Raw genomic sequence first — 9,895 nt, 5'->3', positions numbered from 1 at the left:
CCAACCATGCTCATTGAGATTGATGCAAGTGAAAGTTTGACTAGTGTTTTAATATTAAATAATATAATTAAATATGGTTGGAGTTTTTTTAGCCATTGGATGATATCTTCTTTATATTATATGTAAAGGAAGTTTATACTTCCATGAATTGTTGGATATAATATATGTAAAGAAATCAAAATTCTAATTTTTCAATAGCTGTTGATTTGATGTACTATAGGTACAGACATAAATAATAATTTATTATTTAATTTCTAAAACAAAAAAATTATTTTAGAAAATATAATAAATGAAATATTACTGCTCTTTACTATTGTGATTAAAATTAATATTTAATTTAGTATTCGAGATTTGAATAAACTTAAAATCTTAAAAATTTTAGAAAAAAAATTGTACAAAAAATTCTTACATTTTTCAAATAATAATAATACTAATATAGACATATTATAATTTATTATTTAATTTCTATTCTAAAATATTAATTTTAAATATTATAATAATCAAAGCGTTACTATTTAATATTATTATTATTGTTATTATTATTAAAATTAATTTTTGATTTAGTATTTGAGATTTGAATAAATATGAACAAAAAAGATATGAAATAGCATCCTTCATTATTGGTTTTTTTTTAAAAAAATTAAATGGCTCCCAAAAAAGTTAAATAATCAAATTATCAATTGTTAACAATTTTGGTTAAAACAACCCAAAGTAAAACTGACAAAATATTAATAAGAAACAAATTTATTGAATTTGAAGGTCTTAAAAGGAAAGAATGCACATCGGTCATAAATTTAAGACAAAGAATTTTTAAAATTCTTTTAACATTTAAACCATTTATATTGAAACGACTGTTTCAAAAAAAAATTCTTACAGAATCATTTATACTATTTAGCCGTGTTGGAAAAAAAACCCACAACTCTTGATTTTTATTTCTAATGCACATTTCTTATTTATAAAGAAGTAGAAGTGGTTTGGTGCATTTTCTTATTCCCTTGCAGATGGATAAAAAAGAAAAGAAAATGGAAAATACATGAAAGCGCAACTCGATCATGACGCCGATAATTGGTTTTTTTATTACAATACATGATTCAAATTACCAAGTACCCATTATATGCTTAAAACTATAATTATAAATATTTCCTCTACATGTGTTTTTTTCTTAAGTCAATGATGTCAATAATTTGCTATTAAAGAAACGTTATGTTATATCATAATAAGTTAGCTAGAGAAAAATATACATGAACGTTATGTTATTATTACTGGTGTGTCTACTTTTTTCTAGTTAATTACTTCACTAACATTATAAATATCAAAATCACTTTTTCACAAGAAATTGTTCCTTTCTAGTATTTTGCATACTTTTTATATAAGTTTTTTTAAAAACATTTTTATCTATGATTACTTCCAATAATAATAAGAAAATCATGGAAACTCTCACCAGTAATCAATATAAGAAAATAATGTTTACTTTGAACATAGCGGTAGCTACTATCGAAAATGTTAGCAAAAAATAAGTAGTAATCTTTTATTGCTTACAAGATCATATTTTATAAAGTTAACATTTCTTTAACCCTTTTGACATCTATACTTTACACAAGAACCTTTCTCCAACATTGGATGGAAAAATCATCAAGGTTCAAGCTTTCAAGAATGTGGGACACTCATTGCATTGCATTTATAAGAGGAAAACTTTTATTAGCACTGATATGGTGTTGATTGGTGAAAAGGTTTCAAATCCTATTTTATTGTTTGGTTACACTACAAACATGTGATATATTTTACGATGTAATTTTTTATAATGTTTGTTGCAAAACAATTACATACATGCTATTATAGGGAAGCGCCGGTAAACAAAATTAACACTTTCACAAATGTTTCATTTGCTCATTGTTTCACTTCTTGGCTTATCATTTTCATTCTTTTCCTAAATTTAGTTGAGTGACAATTTATGATGACACATTTTGGGTAGGTGAATGGAGAAAGTGTTTATAACAATGCATTATGGATCCAATGAATTTGACGAGTGATATAGATTGGAAACCTACTACTTTAACAAGAATGCATTACTAGAAAATTAAATATACTTTTAACATTGATTCATGAAGACATTCAACATCAAGCGAGTTGGAGACTCAGTATTACCACAGATCAACCTCCACTTCCTATGTTCCCATGGACCCGGGTATAGGGCCCTAATAGCTCACTGTGTGTGCAAAAGTGTAGGTGTCCTGTGTGTATGAACAAATATTGATAAACATGCATATGATAAAGAAATAGATACACCAAATACAAAAAACATCCAAAGAGTTATATGAATACAAGAACATAAACGAAGGAAAGGGAAACAAAACAAAGAGGAAATCATGATAAATATGCACACAGATTGAATGGCTTAACTCTCTAAAAAAAAGTCCCCAATGGAGTCACCAACTGCCGCAACCTACCCTTCGGCGGGAGGGCGAGCGAGACTCAAGGGTGCATCTTCCAAGAAAGGGGTCTACGAATTTTAAGAATAAGGATTCAGGAGTTGTTTACGTGCGGGGAAGGTCTTAGCATCCCACGCGTCCATCACAACGGACGACAGCCTTTAATCAAGTGTGCAAGAAGGAACGAAGAACGGTGTAGGAATCGATCACGGAAGCGATTCAAAAGTGCCTCGGCCATGTTTTTTCGTCTTCTTTCTCCTTCTTCTCACCAATTTCACTAAAATGCTCTCAATGTAAGAAGCCGAACCCATTACCTCAACCCCCTCACGCCTATTTATAGAAAATGAGGAGAAGAGGTTGAATAACAGCTCGTCCAGGCGAGTTGTTGCTCCAACCAGAAGCAATCTTGCTCGCCCAGTCCTAAGTTTTCTGGTGGGCCCAGGGGTCTGAAAAAAGTCCCAAGATGACCCTTTTGCCCTCCTTTTTTGGCTATTTTCCGCATTTTATTCCAAAACATCGAAAAACCTTACATATTACGCGGCAATTAGTGTTAAGAAGCTCAATTCGGCTGGCAAAAATCCAAAGTTTAGCATATGATCATCCCCGGACAAAATTAGGGCCTGACAGAAGGTAAACAACTAATTTTTGGATTGTAGATTAATAAGTTGCGAGTATTTTTTGGATTATTTGGATGAGTTGCTTTATGTGCAGGGATTGCAACAAGTTTTTCTAGAATTTCCAAGATAGATAGAGAACACAGGTTCTGCCTATGACAACTTTAGAACAATTTTAAGAAAAAAAAGTGGGGGGGGGGGGGGGGGTAATGCTCAAAGATCTGATCATGGGGGCTGCTAAAGCTACTTATGAACAGTTGTGGAAACATAAAATGCAACAGATTAAGGACATCAATGAAGCTACATATCATTGGTTGTATAACCTTGAGAGGACAACATGGTGTAAGTATGATTTCTCACATTACCCAAAGTGTGGGAATTGGGTAGCTACTTGGGGAGGAGATCGACATTTTGAAGTCACAGATATTGCTTCGGTGGAGGAGGTGGAGTTTAAACTGGTCTTATTCAGCATCAAAAGAATGATATTACACAAATCAAATGTACAAACAAAAACAATAAGGTAAATTTTTTATGCATGCTTAATTTTGTCTATAAGAAAAGCTTTTGGTCCTCATCAAAAGCAACAGGCCAAGCCTAGAAATAGGCACACAATGGTACTAATTGCATCAATGTCAATGCATTAATTTTGTACTTATTGACATCAACTTCATGCATTAATTTTCAGAAATTTCAATTTTGTAGGGGCACCATGGGCACAACATATCTGCCAATGAAACACTTAAGAAACTTGCTCCTAAACGCAAGGCACCAATAACAAATATTAGAAATTCAAGCAAAAGAATTAAAGGGTGTCAGCTACCAACTATTGAGAAGAAGGTTGAGCTGGGAATTGGATTCCTACTTCACAATACCAATTAAACATGCAACACAAGAAAATAAATTCCAAAACAAAACACAAAATCAACATTTGCTTACGTTCTAGCGTGGCCATCTCCAAAGCCTTCTCCCCAGATGGTTCACATTGCATGACTTGAACAGAATAGTGGGACATTTGCACTTCACCATACAAGAGATGAGGACGACGATGATGACCTACCCTTTTCATTCATTCCTCCACCCATCAAACAAAAACACTGTTAGGGTTCAAAATTTCCAAGAGCCTCCATTAGGGTTCAAAATTTGCAACAACTACCAAAGGCATGGAGACTTCGAAAATGAACATCAATTTTTTTTATTTGATTTTAAAAAAAATGAATAATAAATAATGACATGGTTGGATCTACTTACTTGTTAAGTGATTAGGCTTAATGACGTGACATTCTGTCTGTCACGTTTATCACTTAACAGAATGGGACTAACGACAGATGCTACGTTGAAACATAAATTTTTTTCAGATACATAATTGACCGTAAGTAAATTTAAGATTATAATATGAAAATGACCTATTTTTCAGGTATGAAAAAAATATATATTTAAGCATATATATATATAATATGTTTTTGTAAGTACTTATATAAGTATATATATAAATTTACTAATATATATTCTTAAATATCATTTTCTTGGTGAATGAAAATGTCATTTATTCATTTCAGACCTTAGTTAGCAAAATTATCAAATTAATCAAACGATTTAACACAAGTGGTTAACATGCTGAAATTAAGCTTGAGTCGTTTAAATCATACCTGAGTTTGATCCTTGGTGGCAATAATTCTTGATTAGCTTTTACTTACCTCAATATTGTATTTCAAATTAATTTGGATAAAAAAACCCTTAATTATAAAAATTTATTAATTTTACATTAATTATTTTGATTATTAATTTTAAATTTTATATTTACTTTATGTTAAAATAATCATAATATAAGATACCATAAAGACTAATTTCCTCATGGTGCCATATATAATTTCTCATAAATATTGAATGATAAGCAAATGAATCTCAGGTTGACAGGTAAGCAAAAGTAAAAGGAAAATGTGTTGGTGTTGCCAAGTGAGCAAAATTCCACCTAGAATTGCTCTAGAGAATGAGACAAGTAACTTTTTACTCTCTCTACTCCTTATTATAATGTCCAAATTAAAAATGTATATCGATCCTTATTATAATGTCCAATATACAATTTCATATGTATTAATTATTTTTTTTACAAAAATATTCGTGATTAACATAGTTCTAAAATAACATGATAGTAGAGAAACATAACTCATTAATGTTTATTATTTTTTGTTAAAAACCATAAGTGTAAAAAATTTTAATTTAAGACAAATTTAATGTTTTAATTAAATTAACCAAATTGTTTTGTTGCGCGAATTTGTTAATTGAACCTTAAAATAAGGACCAAGGCAAGTATATAGTTTAGATACAGAGATTTAATTTAACTTAATTTAATATTTAAATAATTTAATAAAAAAACATATACTTAGGTATTAAATTTTGAAATATTATTTTCATTAAATATTATATTTGAAATAGTTATTTTTGTCGATTAAAATATATTTAATGTTAGGAAAATAAACACAAAAGTTGGAAAGGGAAGATAATAAAAAACATAGTGTTGGTGTATGAAGACCGAAGTTACTACAGTTTATATAGAGTGCATTTTGCCAATTCTGTTCATAGGAGAAAAATTAAGAGAGACTTTTAATCCTTTTAAAACAAAAATAAGGAGTTATAGAATGGCTAATAAAGTCACTGAATAACAAAACCAACGTACAAAAAAGTTGCCGATATATATGAAATTACGAATTAACCATGTGTGAACCGATTCAACTTTAGAATAAGAGTTATATAAGAGATATTGAATTCAGAGGAAATAATTCAATTATCATTATTTTCAAAATTTAATATTTACCATACAAAGGAAGGAAACTGAAAAGTTATATGTAACAAAAAGGAAACCGAAAGATATTGCAAAAGGATTTAGAATTATTCTTAAACTTAATATCAAGTCTATAAATAAGTAATATTATGCTACGAGTTGTTCATCAAAACTCCATAATACTGAAAACAAAGTTGTATACATATTCAAGAAAAGATGGGACAAAAGACATTTTTGGCTCTAGTCATGTTTGTTATGGCATATGGTTTGGCAGCAACAACATTCACTGTGTCTCAAATCCCTCCTTCATGCAATGGGGATGAATCATTACTCACCTTTTGTGGGCCTTATATGGGGAATATCCATCCCAATCCAACTTCTGATTGTTGTAAAGCAGCAACTTCTGTGTTTGACAAAGCCATGGCCACGGGTCAAGGTATAAGAGATCTTTGCAATTGCCTGCGGGTTGCTGGACCAGTCTTGAGGTTTCAAAAAGAAAAAGTGCTAAGGCTTCCCGATGTTTGTCAGATTAAGCTTTCTTTTTCTATGGAGTTATGTATTGAGGGCTAATAAATGTCTCTTCCCCTAACCAAAAAAATAATTGATTTATGTATTTGTTTAGACGTACTAATGGTTATTGAAGGAGAGAAAGCATAATTCATGATACGAGAAATCCAACCATGCTCATTGAGATTGATGCAAGTGAAAGTTTCACTAGTATTTCAATATTAAATAATATAATTAAATGTGGTTTGAGTTTTTGTTAAATGAGGTAATTTTGATTTTGGCCTTTAAATTATTCTTTTATTTTTATCCATCTGAAATTAAAAATGATTATTCTTGATCTTTGTAAGATCACAAAATTTAGTTGTAAAAGCTTTTAAAAAGCACGTCATTTGTTTCTTTCATTTTAATTTTTTTTATCCTTATGAAATTTAAAATGATTATTCTTGATCTGTGTAAGATCAGCTAAATTTAGTTTTAATAGCTTTTAAAAAACACGACATTGGATTCTTTCATTTTAATTTTTTTTATCCATTTGAAATTTGAAATGATTATTCTTGATCTATGGAAGATAAGCTAAATTTAGTTGTAATAGCTTTTAACAAATACCTCATTGCTTTCTTTCATTTTAATTTTTATTTTATTTTTTCCCTGGGTTAGAAACCTTACCACAAGTGTCTACTTGGTCATTAATCTCACGCACGTTTTTTTACTACGGGTAGCTCAAGTCAATTTTACAAATGTAAATGTAGTGAAGCCTTATACTACTTCCCTTAAAAACATGAAATTATTAATTTTTTATCTCATTATTACTTTTATGCATGTTATTGATATATAAGTAGTTTACTTATTTTAGGTTTCAACAAATTTTTTTAGAGACATATTGACATGATATACTGCATTATCGTATTTATCTATCTATATACTATATTTAAAAGAAACTTGGACTTCAGTAAGTCATTGGATCGAATTTCTAATTTGTAATAAATTATTGATTTGATATACTATCTGTGAATAAAGCTATATGCTTTTTCAGCCGGTGGATCAAAATTTTAATTTGCCAACAACTATTAATTTGATATACTATATGTTAGACAAATGGCCTCAGTTATTTTAAGAAGGGGGGGCTGAATTAAGATAACAAGAACTATTCCCCAATTTAAAATTTCGCTCTCTCTTTTTAGATTAACAATGCACCCTTAACATGAATTACTCAAAATACAATTCAGAATAAACTTCTTTAAAGGCAAAAGATAAATAGCAATAAATAAAAGAAGTTTAAGGGAAGAGAGAAATGCAAACTTGATTTATACTGGTTTGGTCACTTCCTGTGCCTACGTCCATCCTCAAGCAACCCACTTGAGATTTTCCACTCTCTTTGTAAAATCAACCCACTTGAGATTCTCCACTCTCTTTGTAAAATCCTTTTACAAAGTCTGAATCACACAGGGACAACCCTTTCCTTGTGTTCAGGAATCCTTTATAACAAGAGACCCTCGGTCTCTTAACCCCTTTTCAGAAGTAAAAAGAAAAGAAAAAGAAATCTCTCTTGAAAGAGACAGATTGTACAATGAAGATCAATCACAATTCCTTATTTGAATATGCAAGTGTTTGACCAAGGAATCTTTGAGAGGATAAGACATTTCAATTTAGAAAAACTCTCTTAATCTTTTGAGAGGATAAAACTTTTTGGGCAATCAAAAACTCTCTCTTAATTCGTGTTTCCAAGTCACATATAAATAGACCTTTGATGGCCATTCATAACCCATTTGAATAGATGTGACTCTTGAAAGTTATTTTCTGAAAATCTCCTCTGGTAATCGATTACAATATTTGTGTAATCGATTACAGGCTTTAATATTTGAATTAAAACGTTTATTAACTGCTGGTAATCGATTACCAATATGGTGTAATCGATTACACAGTCTAAAATTTGAATTCAAATATTTAGTAGCTATTGTAAACCATTTTTGGCCATTGGTAATCAATTACATCCTCTGGTAATCGATTACCAGAGAATAAATCTCTTGAAAAACACTTTTTAACTCAAATTACTTGGCCAAACCTTTTGCTAAATCAATTAGGAATTCCCTTCCTAAAATACTAGTGATCATCTTGATGTTGTGGCTTGTATTCTTGAATCATTTGCATCATTTGCATCAAATCATCATGATCATCATCAAAACATCAAAGTCATTTGCTTCTACAATCTCCCCCTTTTTGATGATGACAATATAAGTCCTGAAATCAAGATTCAAGCAAACAATGTATATATATAAAATTTGCGTTTACTCCCCCTATGTTTTGGAATTGATGATCACTTGATTTATAACTTTTATCACTTGATTTCTAAGCTTTTTGATCATCATCAAAACACCAAAGATCTTCTACAATCTCCCCCTTTTTTATGATGACAATCCCTGAAATCAAGACAAACCATATACAAGATGATAGCACATTCACACAGCCCTTACTCCCCCTATCTTTTGGCATGTATGCCTATGCCTAACTTTAATGAGTTTAATTGATTTCTAACCCAAGTTATGCCTAACTTTAATGAGTTTAATTGATTTCTAACCCAAGTTCTCTCAAGTTCTCTCCCCCTTTGGCAACATCAAAAAGAACTAAACAACACAATCAAAATCCAAACAGAGCCAAACATTAAACCAAAATAAATCCATACATTGTCATAACCAACCAAAGCAAAGTCCAGAAATATAATAATAGTGCAAGAGTATGATAACTAGAGTAACAGAAAGCCAAATACACGGCAATAAAACAAAGTACTAATAATACTTAATTACTAATAAGACTTAGTCATAATAATAACAATTAAGCTAAGAGGATGATGGAGGCCGTGGTGGTGGATCAAAGAAAGTACGGATGAAGGAGACATCTTCTTCAACTTGTGTGAGGCGAATATCCATGCCGCCAAAGCGTGTATCCAATGAGTGAAAATGTTCACCAACATAAGAACGAAGACCTCGTAATTCGGTAAGGACTTCATTCAGGAGTGCTGAATCTTCACGCTGAGGAGGAGGTGAAGGAGTACGCTCATCTTGAGGAGGGAGTGCGTCTTTCTTCAGCCATTGACCATTCCGATCCTTACGGTAACCAAAGGAAGTCACAGCACCAGCACCAATTGCAAAGGAACGCTTGACTTGAACAAATGGCTCATCATCAAGCGGAATTTGAAAATGACGCAGAAACAAAGTTATCAACTGTGGATAAGGTAGAGGTGCATTGGCCCGTAATGCCTTATGCATTCGGTACCGAACCAAATGGGCCTAGTCGATCTGACGATCGGTGAGAAAAGCCCACATCAGAATCAAATCCTCCTCAGAGGCTTGTGCTAAATTTGAAGATCGGGGAAGCAAAATTCTAACAATGATATAGTGCATGATGCGATTATCAAAAGTTAATGATCCGGCCAGCAATCTACCGATCATTTCAGCCTGGTCATTGCAGACTATACGGCAAGCATCATGACTAGAATAACCAAATTTCCAATCATCAACAATGGTGCCCTCAGCCGCAAAGCGCGTTAAGGCAGGCGGTGCCAAGAAAAG

Source organism: Glycine max, chromosome 18 (genome assembly GCF_000004515.6).
Source record: "Glycine max cultivar Williams 82 chromosome 18, Glycine_max_v4.0, whole genome shotgun sequence".
Taxonomy (NCBI): Eukaryota; Viridiplantae; Streptophyta; class Magnoliopsida; order Fabales; family Fabaceae; genus Glycine; species Glycine max.
The sequence above is the reverse complement of the archived record's forward strand: the minus strand, read 5'-3'. Positions refer to the sequence as shown.